Source organism: Haemaphysalis longicornis, unplaced genomic scaffold, assembly GCF_048455015.1.
Source record: "Haemaphysalis longicornis isolate Haplotype H1 unplaced genomic scaffold, Haemaphysalis longicornis Haplotype H1 scaffold_9, whole genome shotgun sequence".
Taxonomy (NCBI): domain Eukaryota; kingdom Metazoa; phylum Arthropoda; class Arachnida; order Ixodida; family Ixodidae; genus Haemaphysalis; species Haemaphysalis longicornis.
Window position 1 is genome coordinate 25,179,800 of NW_027526460.1, and position 20,821 is coordinate 25,200,620.

Below are 20,821 nucleotides of genomic sequence, written 5' to 3' on the forward strand. Positions count from 1 at the left end.
CTTGATATTCTTAAATACCACCGGTGTTGTACTCCACTCTCCATGCCATATTCCCAGGCACTTGTCCCAGTTCACGGCGCATCCACTCACATGACAAAACCATTTCACTAAGTTAACGACTTGAGCGACGCTTTCTTGATCTACGCAGAAAATAGCAATATCGTCTGCGTAAGCTAAAACTCGTACCTCGGCTGCATGAAGTTGAAATCCCTTGACAGTTTCATTTCTCATTATGGCTAAACACAAGGATTCAATGTATATGCAGAAGAGGAGAGGTGACAGAGGACACCCCTGCCTCACCGACCTCTGCACTTCTATGCGCCTTCCCAACACCTTGTTAACAATTATTCTGGTCGTACACTTGTTATAGGCCATGCGAACACCTTCTAGGATAACAGAACCGATGTTAAGGTGCTCTAATACTGCCATAAGCCCATCGTGTGGCACGCGGTCGAACGCTTTGTCGAGGTCCACTTGTAGCATTGCTACACCGGTATGCATCACATCACAGCTCTCGAGTACACTCCGAGCCTTGTGTATGTTCGTGACAATTGATCGTCCTTTTATCCCACATGTTTGATGCGGTCCCACTATGACGCCAATAACAGTCTGTAACCTTTTAGCCAGTATTTTCATTAGTATTTTGTAGCCAACGTTAGTTAAGCTTATTGGGCGGTACGACGTCACCTGACGAAGTTTGACAGTGTCTTCTGTTTTAGGAATTAAAATGGTGTGCGCAGCCGAAAACGACGGTGGCAGCACCCCTAACGTAAAAGCTTCTCTAAATACTGCCGTTAACACAGGGGATATCTCATGTTTAAGGAACTTATAAAAAGCCGCGCCCAAGCCATCAGGACCTGGTGACTTTCCCAGGTTTAGGTTATTAATCGCTTCTTTCACTTCCTCTACCGTGATGGGGGATTCTAATAGTAACCTTGTTTCGTCATCGATTTTTGGCAGCAGAGACACAAATTCACGTTCAAACTTCTCAAGTTGAATAGCGCTTCGCGAAAACAAGGTACTGTAGTGCTCAAAAAAAGCACGTTCTATGTCTATGTTTTCGCCGCTGACTACTCCGTTGTACTCAATTTCTGTTATTTCGTTGCGGCGAGCGTATCTTTTTTCTGTCCCCAGTGCTCTCTTGGTGGGCATTTCGCCCGCTATCAATTTTTCCGCTCTCGCTCTGACGAGCGCTGCGTGATAACGTTCGGCGTCTATCAGCTCAAGTTTTGCTTTTGTGGCCTTTATCTCATCTTTACACGACCCCGGGACTTGGCTTTCTTCTTCCAACATTGCCTGCAAACAAGTTCGCAAGAAGCTTTCTTGCTTTTGTCTTTCCTTCTTAATAGCGGTTCCTCTTTCGATTGCTTGCATTTTTGTTTCTTGCTTAAAGTGGTCCCATTGAACTCCTAATTTTTCGCTGCTACTATTACCAATATTTTCTACAGTTGCTCTTACTTGCTGCATAAAAAGATAGTCCTCTAACAGTTTATCGTTAAATTTCCATAGATCCCATGTAAATTTACTTCTGTTTTCGTTTTTACTTCCCAGACAAAACGATACTAAGCAGTGGTCGGAGAACGAAACAGAGCGCACGCTGTAGTCACAACACCATGGCAGCAGCTCAGCTGAAATATACGCCCTATCCAAGCGGGCGTGACTAGCCCCTTGGAAATGCGTATATAATGTATGTACATCTCTTCCACTGCTAACACACTCTCCCACGTCCTCTAAACCAAGATCGTTCACCATTTCAGATAATAAAGTTGTGCTTACGTCACGATAGGATGTACAGCTGGTTTTGTCTCGTGCGGAGCATACACAGTTAAAGTCGCCCAATAACACTGTGTATCGATCACCACTGCAGTATTTTCTGATTTCCTCGAAAAAATCGCGTCTTTCTTGGACTCTTGTTGGTGCATAAACACAAATCACTCGCCACTGGCTTGTTGAAAAAGCAAAGTCACAAACTACGAAACGTCCGTTTAGGCACACTGTAACATTTTGGACTACCACCCCTAACGCCTTGCGAATCAGGAGAACACACCCCGCCGACATTCCAACCGCGTGACTAACACATGCATAATAGTGTGCTGTAAAGGGACGCACCATACAGTCGGTCTGATCCTCACTTTCGACTTTCGTCTCCTGTATGGCGACGACGTCTAGGTCTCGCTCCGTAACCATGCGGTACAGCTGATTCTGCTTTCGCTTAGCTGAAAGTCCTCGTGCATTGATGGTAGCTCTTCGAAAGGGCTTACAGAGGGCCGTCATTTTGGAGGGACCAGACCAAGTGTAAAGTGCTTACCTTTGTCTCGCGCCATACAGTGTGCCCGGTCCTACATGTGGTCAGGTGATTTTCGTGCCGCCTTTTCCCGGTGACGCCACCCCTGGCTTAGTAGTGGCGGCTCGCTGATTCTTCTTTCCCCGACCAGCCTGCCACGGCGGTTCTGGCTTTCGCTGGTTTGGTTCGTCCGCAGTCTCCGGGCCATCTTCGTGCCGACGCTTGCTCGGCTGAACCTCGAGGTCCATCCTCTCGCTCTCGTCCTTGGTGGTTCCAGCACTGTCCCCGTCTTGAGCGGTGGCCTGCTGCGGCGGATCGGCTGCTGGCGCGCTACGCCCCTCCGCCGTCAGTGGCTTGCTCTCGTCCTTTCTTGTGGTATCCGCGTCCGTTTCCGGCTCGGGGTGGTGGTGGGTCCTGGGTTCAGGTGCTGCGGGTGCCGCTGCTCCCTCTGCTTCTTCCTCGTCCATAACGAGTTCGCTGTTGTCACTTTCCAAGCCTCGACCCACAGCCCGAGCGTACGAGCGGGTGCAGTCCGCCTTCTCGTGCCCAAAGGCGTGGCATTCCGAGCACCTGGGGGCCCGGCATTCTCGGCGAATGTGCCCGGCTCTGCGGCACCTGAGGCACAGTGGGGCTCGCCCAGGCACCGCGACGAGCGCCGTGCCGGGGCCTAACCGCAGCTGGTGGGGAAGCCTGTCCGGCTTGACACCTTCATGGAAAACTAGGGGCACAATCCGGGTTGTCGACTCGGAGCTCTCAAAGTCCTGAACACGCCACTTGTCACTCGTCACCTCCTTCACGTCGCCGTACTCGGCGAATATCTTCCTTATAGTCTCGTTGGTAACGTTGAAGGCGACCCAGTGCAGCTTCACCCGAAGTTCGTGCCTTACGGGGTCGACTACAAGGCATGGCCCTCCTTTCACGCTCAACGGGCCGCTTTCCAGCAGTTTTTTCTTCGCTCCGTCCGTCCGAAAATTTATCAGCCAGACGTGGGACATCTGGTAGGCCCCTATGCCACAAACTTCCTGTATCACTCCAGTGTCCTTCAACGGCTGCCTGAAGTCGTCAATTCTGTACGGTCGACCGCCGACGTCGCAGTGCAGAACAACCACACGATTCATCGCTTCTCCGGTGGACAGGGGGGGGCAGAACAACACGGTAATCCTTGGGCAAAGAAGAAACCGGTTCACCACGGCCGGCATCGGCCGTTATCGCAGCTCGCACGGAGCCATCCATCCTGCGTCCGCTCCTATCGGCAGCCGGAAACAGAATCTGAGCCATCATCGCACTCCGGGCGCACAGCATTTCCTTTGGGTTCGTAGGGCGGACACTGGCAGTAGACTGGTACGCTGGTTCTAACACATGCAAACGCGGTCCACTTTGCGATAGATGTGAGAGCCTGCGGACGAAACGATTCCGGCCTGGCAGTCGTGGAGAACTATCACTGGCAAGTTCGGAAATGTGAGGGACAACAGCCGGGTCCCCGACGAAGGGAGAGCGGCCGCCAGCTCTGCTGCTTCTCCAGCCTTGCACCACTGGTGCAAGCTGCGCCAATTTTTTGTATTCTTTACGTTCCGTACAATTTGAAAGTTTTTATTAATGATTGTTTTGTTGTAGTCAACAATTTGTTATCACTATTTTTATTTGAGCATTTAGTGACAGTGAAGTCGTTTTTTTACAGCGTCGTGGTTCCTCAGCAAAATTGTTCAGTAAAATCCTTTTGCGGCAAAGCGAAATTTCACCGAATCTCAACACGTCGGCGTTCTCTTTTTTTGCTGCCATAACAGAACGGCCTCAGCAGCCAGGATCAAATCGGTAGCGTTGGGATCAGCACCATAACGCCTTAGACAGTGAGATACTGCTAAGTAGTAGTTAAGTAGCTAAGTAAGACGGTTTAATTACAATTATTCGTCAGCCACAAAATCTGTCTTGAGCGGCTTGTCCATCTGTAGCCATCGGGCACGACGGCTTTCATCGCCATGCAGAGATGCCGTTTTTAGATGCAGAGCATCTGATTCACTCGCCTTGTCCCTCCGGCGTCGTCGTCGTTGTTGTCGGCGTTGTCCACCCCTCTGCCATTCTCCTCCCCGCGCGAGCTGCGCTCTCCGCCGCTCTCCGCCGCTCACCCCTCTCCTCTCCGATAACGAACACTCTCGCGAGGGGCTTTGGATTGGATTTGATTTGATTGGATTGGATTGGATTGGATTGGATTGGCTTGGCTTGGCTTGGCTTGGATTCGGTTGGATTGGATTTGGATTGGATTGGATTAAAGTGGATTGTGTTGGATTGTGTTGCGTCATAGCCGCGGCACGTTGCGTCATAGCCGCGGCAGACGCGCTGGGGCCGGCGCATGTGCAGTACTCTCTCTTCCGCCGTTTCCTCTCCTTCGGGCGCGCTGCGCATATAACCGGTGTGCCGTTCTCCGGCGAAGCAACATCCACGCTTGGCTCAAACACCTAGAGTCCACGCCGCTTTACAAGTACGCCAACGTCGTCATCGACTGGGACCAGCTTCGCCGCTCCGCCTATGCGTCGCATCTACACAGAAGTTCCCGCGAGGGGAGGTGGGAGTTTTTTTTTTTAAAGACGATAGTCTTTCTTGGGCTACTTAAACCCAGAAATTTTGGTCTGTCTGTATGTCTGTGTGTCTGTATGTCTGTCCGTCTGTCTGTCTGTGACTCGATTCAGCCACCCGGCCAAAGCAAAACAATGCCTGCGCAATAGTCTTATATAGTCACAGCTAAATCTACCCGTCTTGGTCCGGTGTAATGTTCAGACTTGTCAACATTGTTGAAGAAGAACAAGACATTACGCAAATATGAGACAACAAATCAATACAGAAGTGATATTTGCAGTGTTCCTTTATAAAAATTTAAACATGCTTGACTTTTGCGAAATTAAATACTTCATCAACTGCAGAAAAATAATTCACTCCGCCGTCGCCTGCTGTCGCCAGCGCCACTATAGCTTCTGGCGCCATTTTAAGAAATCAACCGGCAACAGTTACGCAAGGTTCCACTAGATAGTTTCCACGTTCTGCTTGCAACGCACGTGGAGTAGGGAAACGCGGTTCTATAAACGTTGAAGTAGGGTGCCTCGATTAACGCGCGTCTTCGCCGTACGGCAGCGTTCACATCGAGACACCCGGTTTGGAGCAGTGGAACGCGGGAAATTTAAAATGATTTCAGCAAACCTTTGGTGTTTTTACCTTGGGAGGAGCGCGACGCAAGAGGAACAACATAAGAGGTGAGCGGTAAAGCGAAGGGAGGCATTTACTTGGCAAAAGTCGATAAAGACTATCGTCTTTTGACGACATTTGCAACGAAAGAAGCAGATACGCGGCCAATTTTTTTTTGTTCCATCGTCTTTCATGAATGCATTCGGGATTTTCCCAAACGTAACGCAAGAGCTTTCCCTTTGTTCATCATCCCGATTAGCAGACGGTGAGCGTGGCTCGTTAATTGTAATAATTAGCCCCGCTTGCAATGCTTTTAAGATGCAAGCGCTACCGAGCTGCGCGCAACAACGCCGGCGATACCATGACGTGGTGAGGTTGCATTTTCTGTGCAATGTCGGTGCCAGTGCTTCGCCAGCGGCGCAAAAAACGTCTTGTCATGTTTTTTGTTTTACGTTCGCTCACAGACGATGCTTCAGCTGCCGCGCGTCTGGGACGCCCGGCGTCGCTTCGTTCCCGTGCTTGTATTTCGGGCCGTTTTACGTAGTTGCGAGCGTGAAAACGTTGGGAAAATTGTTGTGCATACCTTCTTCGGTGGGTGCGCAAGTTCTTGGAATATGTGTAGCAGTGACATAGACGTGTATCTGGCCGCTCTCTGTGTACAAAACTGCGACAAATATCCGTCGGTGCACGCGCAGCGAAGTTCCGTCGGTCTTCGCTACCCTCCGAATTGCTGTGAAGAAAACTTTCTGCTGTTTGGAGCCCTCAAAAGGTTACAACCGGTTAGGTTAACCATTTCAAAACTAGATGTTCCTGGACAAGTTGGCCACAAAACGTTTCTGTGTCAGGGGCTGCAGTGCGTGTAAGGTCTGTTTTTGTGCCAGTCACAGTGGTGATGGGGAAGACTTCTGGTGAGGAGCAACTTAGAGGATATGTTCCCAGGACTGGTGCCTTCACTAATGATGGTGATGATACGAGGAGTTTTCTGCGAAAGTTGTGTTCCGCCGGATGTCTCGAACGATGGATCAGCATGGAACCAAGATTTCCGGTAAGCTTACTACTGCAAACCTTTATTTACCTTAAAGGAAATCGGGTATAATCCACTCATGGGATTTTAATTATTAACCACGATAGCTGCGGTGAACGGGTTAAGAAAGTAGCAATGTATTATTGACTGCACTATGCGCATCTTGTTGCGCTTCGCGTTTCATGACTGCGTTTGTTAATTAGCCTAACATATATCAGAAAATACAGTGTCAGCCATTCGTAAATTCCTGCAACCGCAGTAGAGCCTTCTATATTTTTTGTGATTGGAAACCGGTTACTACGGCCAAAAATGGCTGTCACAAACTCTCGCCGAAACTTCGGCATGTACAGATATATGGGACACTAGCGGTAGTACCCGGCGATGCCCGCGTGGGTTACTATACGAACGATACTAACAGGCATAACACGTGTTCGGCTAATTAGAACTTGTCGTAATTAGTTATTTCGACGTGGAGTTGTACGCCGTAAGAAACTCCCGCCTGCTGTCAGTACATGGGCTCCTACCGCAGACTCGTGGTTGTGCTCAACGGCTGGAACTTGTGTTTTACAAATGGTACTAAGATAGTTTGCTCAAATGATTGCTTACTTATGGGACGCGTTTTGCCAGTGGCTGCGGTGGATCACCATCCGTCACAGTTTTATAACAACTAATATGGGCTCCTACGGACGTCGTATGGTTACAGAATGTCCGTGCAGATAGTGCTCGGTATTCAATCGCGCATAAATTGAACTAATTCTATTTCCCGAGAACAAAACCCCGGTAGCGTCGTTATATGTTCGTTAGGGCAAAATCCCGAAATTGGTTTCTGGACATTCATATGGGTAGTGTTTTGTAGGCAAAAGCGAATCGTATGTTTTAACGAACTGATTAGTTGGTGCGAAATTAGCAAAAACACAAAGCTTCCTCCAAAATCGCGGTTCTCCCTATTACGGGGCCGTAATGAAAAAATGTGAAATTAGACACTTATATCACTTACCTATATGAACAAAAACTTCTTCATATCTAAACAGGTCCGCAATAGAAACAAAACTGTGAAAAAATATTTCAGCCCTTTTCACTCTCTCAGGGATGTAATTTAAAAATTCTTTTCGACCTTTTAGCTTCTTTGCATGCAGTGCCAAATCCTCAAAACCGGTTATGAGCATTTTCAAGTGTAACATCTATCATCAAAAATCAATTGGATATATCAAAGAAACATATACTGGGGCTTTTTTAAAAACACCGAATTTAACACGAAATGCTGATTTTTTGGATAGGGCAAAACCATAAAACTACTTTTTAGAAGTTCTTACGGGCTATATATATCAACAAAAAGCACTTCCATATCTCAACGGGTCAGGAAGATAATCACATAATTTCAACCACAATTTTCACCCTTTCCTCGGCCACGAGGGGTATATATCTTGGAAAATCCCGCCTTTGTGAGCCCCAACGCCGTGATAGAAATGTACGCTCGCTCGAGGTTTCAACTCTGTTGGTGAATGGTTTTGCGGGGCGTTGAGGAATCAGTCAGTTAGCCCTTTCAGTGACGAATTATTATATCCACTGCATAAAAATTTCATACGCTCAAGTTTTACAGTTTCAGTTGTCTAGAGGAAAGAAAAAAAGGTTCCGTCCTCTAGAATATTTATTACGCAAAGGGCGTCGCGTCCTCAAATAGAGACACCATGACACAATTGTTTTTCCCTTTAAAAATTACAAATACCCTGAGCCAGTCTACAACAAATAGGGGAAATAATAAGGAAGTGAAATAATAACAGGTGTTTTATCCCTTTTAAATGATTTACGACGCAGTAAAAGAGAACTTAGGACGGCAACTCGCTGGAGCTCCCACAAAACGTGGTGGCATCCATTTTGAAACGATGTTTATGAGTGCTGTTCCGCGGTTCTAAATGAGATGGCGCTACATTTCGCTTTCGTAGGTTTGGAACAGTAGCCGCGTCTCTTTGCAGCAGGGACTATTTTCGTTTTCATCATAAAAACTACAAAGATAGTCGCGTCATCATCTGGAGACGCTGTGACTGAAAGGGCTAATTAGCCAGCCAGTGAGTTAGCCTGACACTTCTTATAATAGGTATAGGCATATGCCTCGTGAACTCCTAGTGATAACGCCGGTGACTCCGGGACATCCCGAAGTTGGGTTTTGAGGGCAACGTCACTGCACCAGCTGAAGTGCTTCCTGAGCGGCACGCCCCCGCTTCGTAAGTGATGTGCAGACACCCGGTCGCTTTGCATGCCTTCTTTTGAAGGCTTCCCCTTAACGGCATCCCGCGAACGCGAGCGCTCCTGCACGAGGGTTTTCAAATATGACGGTCCTTCTTGAACTACTTAAACCTGGAAATATGGATGTCTGTCGGTCTGTCTGTCTGTCTGTCTGTCTGTCTGTCTGTCTGTCTGTCTGTCTGTCTGTGCGATTGAGTGCCAGTGGTGAGGACGAGTGGCGCGCGTGACTGAGTCCGCCTGGTGAGGGTGAGTGGTGAGCGTTCGCGCGAGTAAGTGCGCAAGAAAAAATATTTTTAGCAGCGATGCTGTTTAAGCTGGTGGTTGGTCCGGCGAACGTGCGCAGGAAAACGTCGCCGAGCGATGACATCATCACGCGCCCCGGCACAGCCGGCACCGCGTCTCGGTAGCTATGCCTCGCCGCGCTTGGCGAGACTCGTTTCGCCACCTATCGGAGGCGCGATACAATTGGTACAAACACAGCTTTGGAAACGCGTATTGGGGTGGCTCCCTCTATCGATTGTTGCGACGACTGCTGCAGTTTTGACGGTGCCAAGAGAAGAAATAATTGCAAAATGAAAGAAGTCAAAATACCGAGAAGTGATAACTTACAACTAACTTCTTAATTATCGTCCCACACGCCAGATCACACAAACCGAACGGTGGTCACCGAACGAGTTCAATTTTGAGCAAACGCTAATCCCCCTGCGCCCTCCGCTACTTTTGGAGCTTCGCCGGAAAGCCGGTGGGTACGCGTAGATTGTACATAATTTAATGAGCGAGTGTTCATTACTCCTTAAGAGGAGGGGGGGGGGGGGGGGGGGCGGGGGGCTGACGACGACACCACGCAAAAAACTTGGCCGAGCATCCAACCATAACCGCGCATCACCATCACCATCACCACCAGCCTATCTACGCCCACTGCAAGGCAAAGGCCTCTCCCATAGATAACCAATTATCCCGGTCCTGTGCTAACTGCGACCAATTTATCCCCGCAAACTTCTTGATATCATCTGCCCATCTAACCTTCTGCCGCCCCCTGCCACGCTTGCCTTCTCTGGGGATCCACTCTGTTACCCTTAACGATCCACGGTTATCTTGCCTTCGCATTACGTGCCCGGCCCACGTCCATTTCGTCTTCTTGATTTCTACTAATATGTCCTTAACACGCGTTTGTTCCCTGGCCCACTCCGCTCTCTTCTTGTCGCTTAGTGTTACACCTATCATCTTCCGCTCCATTGCCCTCTGAGTCGTTCTCAATTTAAGTCGAACCCTCTTAGTTAGCCTCCAAGTTTCTGCCCCGTAGGTGAGTACCGGTAAGATGCAGCTGTCCTACACTTTCTTCTTCAGGGACAATGGTAGGCTGCCACTCATTATCTGAGAATGCCTGCCGAATGCGCTTTATCCCATTCTTATCCTTATAATTATCTCTTGCTCATGGTTGGGATCCGGGGTCACAACTTGGCCTAAGTAGATATACTCGCTTACCACTTCCACTTCCTCGCCACCTATCTGAAACCGCTGTGCTGTCCCGAGGTTTCTGATTATTACTTTGGTTTTCTGCATAATAATTTTCAGGCCCACAGTTCTACTCTGTTTGTCCAGTGCGGAAAGCAAGCTTTGCACTTCGTCCCCCGAGTTACTTAGCAAGGCAACGTCGTCAGCAAATATAAGGTTACTAAGATATTCTCCCTTAAGCCTAACTCACACCTGTTCCCAATCCAACGTTCTGAATACTTCTAGTAAACATGCTGGGATTAACATTGGAGAGATTGTATCTCCTTGTCTGACGCCCTTTCTTATAGGTATTTTACTGCTCTCCTTATGGAGGATGATGGCATTCTGGACCCATTGTAACCGCGCCAAAACGTAGCCAAACCAAGAATAGGCTAGGTGGAGCCGCCAGCTTCGCTGTTTGGTCAACCTTCGCGCCACTAGTGCTAAGCTGCCCAGTTTTTCTTCATTAGTGAGTGCGAATGATCGACATCGATTGTTATTGTATTGTTATAAGACGGCTTATTAAAATTAAACTATGCAACAATAATGCCTTTTTCCTCGCCCGGCTCATACCCTGGTTGCTACCTATATTCGTCTTTCTCTTGCCATTTCTCCCTTGAGCCGCTTTCTCGTTGAATAAAGATAACCTAGAAAGGCGGCTAAGCCTGCCTATTACTAAACCGCCAAAAAAGCCTTTTTTTTACTTGAATTTGGGAGCGTAATTTGCGAAGCCCCGCTAGAGATTTTCTTGGATCCCCAAAAGCGCGAGGCCGATGTTGAGGTTGCAGGATTTTGTTACGTTGTTTTATTGAAAGGAAGCCAACATACAGTCAGGAAGCCGTGAGCGATTGAAGGCAAGTCACTCGAAAAAGGCCGACGATGGTTGGCGGTAGTTGTTCTAGTTCTCACGTCCCACCCGCATAAGCTGCTTTGATACTTTCAACGCAGCATGTACACCCCCGAAGCACTCTCGCGAATATCATCACAACGGCTTATATTTATGCATTTGAAACCTGCATACTACGACGATCCTCCCGAAAATTGCACAGGATGGTGTATTTTTTACAAATGTCATCAACAAAAACCGTGAGATAGTCGCTACATAAACAGAAGACAAGACATCCAGGACGCAAAAGACCGATGACGTGCTTTTGAGTAAATGGGAGTTGCCGACCGCGTTTATCTTTCGCGCGGGGGATACGGCTACAGTGGTGGGCGTGCCCGCTAGCAAAATATGCGCGAGTAAACTTTTGTAGTTTCGGCCGCGCAAACACGCACATAGCGTGCCTGTGCCATCAGCCAAACTATCGGCCACGTACCTATACTTCAATAAACGTTTTAGAATGCATGCCGAACGTAAAGCAACTGACAAGAAATATGTTGTCTTGCCTATAGTGAGCATATAAAAAGCATAGCAGCGCTGGGATGCATTATTAAAACAGTTGAGTGTGTGCTTCCTGGCAAAGCATATGGGCGATCAATCTTTTTTATCAAATAACCAGGTTAGGCCGGTGATAAGCAACAGCAGTAGTTCGAATTCAAAACTTTGGTCTAAGCTTCACTATATTGCGTTATGTTCGCGAAATGTTTTGCTTTGCCTACACAGCAGCACATGTGCACATATTCTGTTCTTGCTTTTGATTAGTCGAAGGGTATGCCGCCGGGCCTCGTAGTTTGACGTAGTTCGCCCATTCAGGCTCGGCAGTTGGCTTTTCAGGTGGATTGTGGAAAAAGAGGCCTGGCCGATGTAATATTATGCTGTGTACAGTGCGGTCCACTGTTAAAGGGAAACTGCGAGCGCGCGGCCACTGCGTTCCGCCAAGCGCCGGCGCCGAGAAGTGGCGAGAATCGGAGACAGCTGGCACATGCGCGCTCACCGAGCAGGAGGAGCCGCTCTGTCTCTGCTACGGCGCTCCGCTGCGCCGCTCAGCTGGCGATACCTAAGGAATTTCGTACTGAAGGATCTGAGCGGCCTGGCGAAGCGCCGCAGCAGACGACAGAGCGCCTTCTCCCGCCGGGAGCGGTTAGTGCGCATGCGCCGGCTGTCTCCGATTCTCGACACTTCTTGGGGCCGGCGAGAGAGAGAGAGAGAGAGAGAGAGAGAGAGAGAGAGAGAGAGAGAGAGAGAGAGAGAGAGAAATAACATATATTGAAAGAACTCCGCGGTGGCGGCTGCCCACAGGGCCGCAGCGACCTGGAGGCCTCGGGAGGTGACTAGCACCTGGTCCGAAACCTCGGAAGCGGCCATGCGCTCGCCGTTTCCCTTTAACAGTGGACCGCACTGTACATACGAAATTCGTATACTAGTAGCGAATTCTTGGTAAGCCAAATTAAAAATATATTCACACAATACCTACTGAAGTGGTAATATATTTGTTTATTTAAAAATGAGCTGTATTCTATTGAATAGAGGTTGTAAAGTTCCCAGTTAGGGCCCCAGTTATTGAAAGAATGGCTAAATCTAAAATTTCGTCAAGAGCAGACAAACAGGAATTGTACAAGTCTTATCCTCACCCTTGCGGTCTAAATAAAAAAATGTATCAAGTGTTTCGCAACACCTTCTGGAGCATATTCGTGGTCAAATATTTGCGTATGCAGACTATCGCACTGAAAAGACCCAATGGACCACATTTAATGCCCCATCTATTTTCGGGACATTCTGCAGGCTTTGAGTGCTTCCCACTGCTAAAGAAGCCTGTGCTTTGGCAAAAAAGAAAGGAAGCAAGGAACGAAGAAAGAAAGAAAGAAAGAACGAAAGAAATGAAGAACGAAGGAAAGAATGATCTAAAGAAAGAAAGAAAGAAAGAAAGAAAGAAAGAAAGAAAGAAAGAAAGAAAGAAAGACAGACAGAGAGAAGCAAGGAAAGAAAGAACGAAAGAAAGCAAGAAAGAAGGAAGGAAAGCAGGAAAGTAAGAAAGAAACGCATCGCATAGCTTGCAATACAGGTAGGCTTGCCTACGAGAACACGCTTAAAAGAGGCTTGTGTGAAGATAGAAGACCCCTAAATGCAGCTACGCGCAACCTTTCTCGTTAATTGATAATGTACTCCTACGCAACGTGGAAATTTTATTTCTTTTTCGCGTTTCTTGAATAGCGGAGAAAAGCAAAATACGCTCAGAAGGATCAAACACAGAAATCAAGTGTGACCGGCAAAGTCATAAACTGAGAACAGGGAAAAAAGAATAGCAGGAATCGGTCTTTCCCCTAGATAAGGCTAGACGAAGCAAAAAATATGGTTTCCCCGGGGAATTGGTGGTGCCTTTCATGAAGTTCCCGCCAAAAGAGATGGGGAATAGCGCTGTGCAAGAACAATAGCCACGCGCTTTTGCCTCTTGCTGACTGCCTTCGGTGAACGTATGCACGACGGGACGAGGCAGCTACACTTGGTAAAAAAAAAAAAAAGGACGCACGCTTTTTTTTTTTTGTATGCGTCTTATGGATGATCCTGCGTGCAGACATAATGGCAGCAAGTGAACATGAGCGATGATGTTTGCTTGTGGTTCGGGACTTCCACGTGGGCTGCACAAGCTGAACGTCCAGTACATTTCACCATCGCTAAAAAAAGAAACAGGACGCGACCCCACTTGGTTGCCACGGATTTGCTTGCTGCTGATGCCAAATTGGAAAAAACTCAAATCTTTTATACCTCCTTGATAAAGCAACTGATCTGGTACAGTATGGAATATAACGTTGTGTGACTAAAATGAAGAATCGCCGTGCATCACCGGCCATTTATTTTTTCTAGCGACGACAACCATAAATACAAACGGTTGGCGTTGTCGCAAGCGCAAGCCCACACCAGTGCACCTGTTAGCGTGCCAGCATACCGGCGTGCCAGAGTGCCAGTGTGTCGGAAACTTGTAGGAATATTTCAGAGGTTTCGCAACAGTCGACATGGGCTCGAAATCATTAGTGATGAAGCGCTGCATTTCAGTTAAATTTACAGTGCACCGGGTTTCCTCGAAGTATCATGTAGGTTAAAATAAGTTGCCACGGGCGGAGTGACAGGGGTCGCTGTGTTTAAATTGCAGAAGTAAATTGCTGTTTTTACTGCTAAGCTGTATCCCCCCCCCCCTCCAGTTTTGATTCCGGTGAAGCCGATTTACTCGGCGCAGCGGCGCGCTCCTCCTCGCCACCGTCGACACCGCTTTCACAACTGTTATTCTCCTCGCCACTACCGATGCCTCTTTCACAAGCTGCACAATCAGCTGATAACGGCGGTAGCGCTCTTATCAGGTGTTACCAAAGCAACTTGCGCGCTTTTGAACACCGATGTGTTCCCTCAAATCTTGAGCTTGAAATGCCTTCCGCACGACATTTTCAACCGTGTATTTCACGCCTAAGCACGCACTCACTGGTTGCCGGTTTATGCATACACTGGTTGGGAGTGGAAGCAGGCAGGTGGGTGGGCATGCAGAACTAGGCTTCCTGCCGCTACCGATGACATGCCCGTTGTGCTGTTGGGAAATTCAAACGTGTAAGTCTCAAGGCTCAATGCGACATTAGCGAGTTTTAGCTGACCGTCTTTCACGGTCCGCTCCGCTCCGATAGCAAGCAGGAGCGCCATTGAGCATGCGTGACGCGCATGTCCGCGAACAGCTTTGGTTCCGGTTGCACTGAGCATGCCGCCGATACCGGAACGGACCGTCGAAAACGGTTACCTAAAACTCTCTATTGTCTTCTATGGTAGAGCGGATTAGGTTTGGGTTGGTGTGTTGCGCAGATAGTGAGATGCCTACGACGTGGCACGGAAACGGACAGCCGCATGTTTTTCCACTAGAATAAAGCCCGAGTCCTTCCAGGTTATAACTCCCTATGGACAGACGCGTGTGGTTCGCCCGGAGGAAGAACAGCAGGAGTCCAAGGATCGTACGTCGGAACAAAAGCGCGAATGGGTGCGAAAGCAGCAGGCAGCCGCTCCCTCCGGCGTTTCCACCGCAAGTTCCATCTCGCCGAGTAGCTGGGAATCTCTCCTGGATGAACAGCAACGTCGACGTGAGCCAATATTTCTTGTTAAGCAAGAGGGGCTTTCAGAGCGACAATTTTGGCGGTGCCGTTTACTTCTAAGCACGCGCACATAACTGTTTGCTGGTTTATCTAGAACGAGTTTGGAGTGGAGGAAAAGGAAGGGGGCATGCACGCGATGATGTAGCTTTAATGCCCTCGCTGATGACATGTCCTTTGTGCTGGCGGGAGGTTTAAACGTGTAGATCCACAGCCGCAATGTGAACTTTCCGGTGGTGTCCTCAGTGGTCGACCGGATAGCGTTGGTTTGTGATGCAGACCGTAAGATGCCTACGACGCCGGAGGGAAACATACAGCTCCATGTTTGTCCACTAGAATAAATCTCGAGTCCTTTAAAGTTTCCCTGGGCTAACTGTTAATGGCTCAATCGCAAATTCGTGCATTTCCTTTACTGCGTCATGTTTCGCAGGTCATCCTTCTTCACAGAGTGGAAGGGAACTAATTTTTTTACAAATTTTTTACAAATCCTTTTTTCTTGTTTATTGACGTCGGAAACTAAGGCCCCCATGTGCACAGCCTGTGGTACACTGCTTTACGGCGAACCCGTCACAACTCCAGCGCTGTTCCCTACAACTATGTTCCCTATAAGCCGAAATGGGGTGCTTGTGGTCGCGTCAAAACTTAAGCCCTGAATTTTCACTACATTCTACAATTGAGGCATATTCGCATGTTTCATTTTTTTCCTTACATATTTCGTAAAAGGACTTACCGCAAGTTTGTTTCTTCACTTGAAATGTAAACGAAACAAAGTCGTTTAGATTGATTGATTGATTGTAAGGTGTAACGCGCCGACGCAACGGAGGCGATGAGGCGCGCCGTAGTGGAGGGCTCCGGATTAATTTTGACCACCTGGGGATCTTTAACGTGCGCCGAAATCTCGTACACACGGCCGTTTTTGCTTTTCGCCTCCATCAGAAAAGCGACCGCCGCGGCCGGGAATCGAACCCGCGACCTCGTGCTCAGCAGCACAACGCCTTAGACACTGAGCCACCACGGCGGGTAAAGTCGTTTAGACATCCCATTTAATTGCCCATAGTGGCGTTCAAAATATCTCCCACAGTTTTCTCGGCCGAGAATGTAGCTGGTGAAATACTGTGTGCGAATAATAATGCAGAGCATGAAGTAGGCCTCAGGCTTGCTTTCGTTGGCGATAAATTCCAAAAGCCCTTCGTTTCTTGCATCAGCAGCGCGCGTAGCCTAATTGTGCATCATGTGCTTTTTGGAGATTCTTCCAAAGAAAACAAGTTTACAAGAACTCTACCATTCGGAATAGACCAGTGCTGGATAATGGAAAAGCGGAAATGCTGAGCGGTTTTATGCGGTTCCTGTCTAAGCATTAAGGAAATTATACCGATCCTCACCTGGTAAAGGCGAGGGAGGGGTAGTATGTTGAATATTTTGAAATATATTGTAATATTTTTTTCGTGAGGGGACGAGATGGTTCGCAAGAAAAAAATAAAAAAAAAATGGGACAAGCCACAATCAAATTTGTTCTCTGCATGCTTTCGTTCCAATTTATCGTACTAAACAGCTGTTCGCAATACATTGATTTATGTACTTATGCATTTGCACGTATACGTTCTGTTATATACTGCAGCTGTAACGACTTTTGCTGGAGTTCCTCTTAACTTCTATGGAATACGCCCATGTCGTTTCAGCAAGATCATTATATTGCTACGGATAAACATGAACGGTACCGCTTTAAACCTTGACTAGGCATTTTCGGAAAGGTTTTTATTGTTATGAACTAGTTAAAGTTAAGGAACGGCGAGGGCGAATGGATGTCGGAGAAGGCTAGGCCGACCCGCCAGTCTGCAATCCCAAAGGCCAGCCACTGAAATTATTCTCGAGTGTTTCGTTATTTCAGTTTCGTGCATTTCGACGGGAAGAGAATAACATGCCTCGAGGCACATCGCCGCTCCAACGACAGAGGAAAGGCTTGTAACCACAACTGAGCTGCGCCGCATCTCTGTTCGCGCGCTCGCGCTTGCGCGTTCTCGTGTTTACTACCCGGAGGGCCTACAGCGCGATTACGCGGTGAACCATTTCCCCCGCAGTGCTGCGCAAATACAACAAGGGGTGTATACGGCATTCCATCGTGCATTGAGTCTACGAGAAGGCCGCGAGAGAAAACAGAGTGAGCTGGCGCCGACGCTGAACGTTTACCAAGCGTATACAGCAGCTTCGTTGTTTTCCCTTAGCGGCAATGTTTCTTAAGCTCCCGGCTGCTTTCCAGTTGCGGGAAAACTGGCGGTATTAGTGAAGGTGCGGGGAATGGGGTTGCAGCAGCAGCATTCGCCTAAAAACACACCGAGAAATGATTGAGGGGGATTTTGCGAATTTATGCACCCTTTGCCACTGCGGTCATCCGCGTGTTTACGATCCCGACTGCTGCTACCTTCTTTTAAACTGACGTGGTCCGACGGGGTTTCTGTACGTTTGAAGACAGGGCAGTAAAAGATCGACGCATTGTCGATCGTAGGCGGGCAATTGCAACGCCGAAAGAAAAGCTGGTTTTGTTTAGGCGTTTGAAGAAAGCGAAAATGCAAAGCATTGTTTACAATGACGCTAAAAAGGCACAGGGAATATTCTTGGAAAGAAACAGAGTTGTATTTTGTACATGCGCTGCTGGTACAAAAATGACGGTAAATGCACCCGACAATCGTAAATTCTTTTGGAATCCGCAAGGACGAAGACTTTCATTCGGAAGCCGTACCGCAACGACAGAGAAGAAATCTTGGCTAAAAAGCATCTATCACAAGAGGACACTATATCCGTACACTTTTTTCTCAAATCGCGCAGTACTTCATTAGTAGCCGATTGTTTTGGAAGTTAGTTTTGGTTGTAACGTGTAGTATCCTCACGCCCGAAATCATTGTCGCTGTTCGTGCCTCCGCAGCGGTCTACAAACAGTGGTAGAGGCGTTTCTTCTTTCATGACAGAAAGGGTGTAATGCAATGACATTAGAAGCAAAAAGCTGAAGACGTTCTGGGAAAAGGGGGTGGGGCGGGGGGCATCGCCTTCTCCATAACATTCCTTCGTGCCCCAACAGCCACAATGAATGCTATTTAAGTCCTGTTTATTCTGCGAAAGCCGAAACCACCCGACATTGCAGCATGCTGATGCTAAAGTTAACAGGACGTCCCTAACGTTGTTGCCGCTCCGTCACCTTCATCGATTAGCTGCCTTTTTCCCAGTGCACGCATAATTGTGCCTTGGCTGCCTAAATAGGGGAACAGGATGAGAGTGAAGATGTGTCATCCATGCATCGACCACTATCGCTCGGCCTTCGACTCGTTGTCCAGAATAAAGCAACCACCTTTGAGTGAACCTAGCAAATAATGAAGGAGGTTTCCGAGGATTTCGTTATCGATAATTCGAGAATTAGCGAAATGGCGTCGTCTGTTAAATAACTAGAGGTGATTTAGGGTTAATATGATGCGCCGAAATCTCGTACAATTTCGATGTCCCTTTCGAAGAACACACGTCGCCACAATGCGGCCATAACTCATTGCGGATAAATGTCCGGTCCGACAGAGAAAGGGCCCGAACCTGCATATTTCATCGGTGTCGGCGGATGTTTTTCCACAGAAATGGCTACAGCCATCAAAGAGTACTCTGGCCCAGGCAACGACCCACCCTTCTGAGCGAGCGAGGAGTCAGGAGCGCTGGAACCTATCAATAAATGAATGACACGTGGAAAGCCGTCTAACAGATAATAACGACGCCATCGAATCGACGTACGCTGGCCAGAACTTGCTAAAAAAAGAAAAGAATGTAGCAAGCACGCAAGCCATATCAAGTCAGTCAAATTTTTAAATATTCTTTTTCAGTCTCTAAAAGTGTCACCACCATTTTTATTTAGTCCCCTGACTTTCTGTATTGCCACTTTGGAGTTGACAGTTCTATATTTGGCACAGTAATGTAACGCCGTTACATCCGACAAGTGAGCCCTCTTTGGGTAAAGTACGTTCTTGCGAAGGCCTAGCAAGCCGGGCAGCTTAGCTCGGTTGACATCGCCAGTTTCATTAAAGGTCGTTCTCTCTCTCTCTCTCCCTAGATTCAGGAGAAGGAGCAAAGTAATATTTGAATTCCCGTCCTCATTTTGTTGTTTGGCCCGCTTTCTTGTCGTACTGACTTCACTCATATTGCATGGATGCCTTAATTGTAACGAAACCTCTACTGCACCCTTTTCTTTAAAAGTACCTGGTGTATGCAGCGCGCTACGAAGGGCGGCCTTTTAGGCCCATCCGCACTTAATCGGTGGCACACATGTAGATTGCAGTTCCAGCAGTTGCGTAGCTATTGCTTTTTCATTTATGTGCTAGATAAGATTTAGGAAGAGATTTGTCCCGAGGGGGAGGACGAGGAGGAAAAAATTTATTGTGAGCCTGGTGATGTGGGCGTGGCTCCTCAGTCCAGGAGACCATGGCACGACCTCGCTGTCTCAGCCCTGGACACCAGGAGTTGCTGACAAATGAAGGGATGAAAAATGTGCCACACTTGTACTTGCATCGAATCAAAAACACGCATGCGCCTTAAAAAATTCAGATAGTCAATAAGGCGTGTTGATTAAGTACTAGTGCATGGGCGCCTTGAAGCAACATGCACGAAGACGTCGAAGATATCATAGAATAAAGCGACCTTCGCTATCTCTAGGGCTACTTTTTTCTGTCCTTCAGGAACATGCTAAAAGATTAATTATTTTATAAAAGAGGGATTGAAAACGTCCGCGGATATATGCATTAACAATGAATAATGTGTACTCTGGCACCTAGTCGGGCATAGAAGAAATGACGCTTCGATATGAAGCCCAGCGCCTAACTGTTTTTAGTGCCTTCTACTCGGAGCAACGAGGCATGTATTGCAAACGTCGTTTGCATTCAGGTAAACAGTTCCGCAATTTCTTTTTTGTATTTTCTTCCAGCTTAAAACACACTATGTTATGACCCCAAACTCGAATGAAACACGTAGCCGGTGTTCCTAAGCGCTGCTTCCTCGGGGCCGGAATTTAATAACGGGCGTCGTCATCCGTGCAAAATTGCCCATTTCCATGGTTTGCTCGCCAAAGCGCAATGGCAGCGTGCACTACTGTACGCTCGCTACGGAAGGATAGTAAATTTTTTCCGCCTTGACCTGTTCGGTACAAGGAGTGCAAAAACACAAAAGTTTATAAAGTCGAGAAGATTGGAGGGCGCGGAAATTGCTGCTTTCCGAGTTGCTAATTTAGCAATTGCTTCTTCAAGTGGCTGGGGCGTTGTGGTTAGTCTACCGAGAAAAAAAATCAAAACCGCTTTCTTCAGGGTAACATCGTTAAAATGCGACGCTGCTTCGACCGTGTCATATTTTAAAGAAATTCTTGCCATTCCAATTTACGGCAACCCATTTTTCAATGCAATATCGAAGAATGTAACCAGGAAAAAACCAGAATATATGTAACCAGGAAAAAAATTATATAAGGATGTATGTGACCTAGTCTTCCCCGTGCCATTGTACAGAGCTGTATACACTAATGGTACAGCGAAAGATGTGTCAAAACGAGTGAAGCGAATGTAAGTGTCACCTGGGGCGAAGTC

The 20,821-nt window shown here is 47.7% G+C and overlaps 1 pseudogene; it reads right to left on the minus strand.

Moving 5' to 3' along the window:
* Positions 1 to 2,349: 2,349 nt before the first annotated feature.
* On the minus strand, positions 2,350 to 3,517 carry LOC144153111 (uncharacterized; annotated as a pseudogene).
* Between the last annotated feature and the right edge of the window lie 17,304 nt (positions 3,518 to 20,821).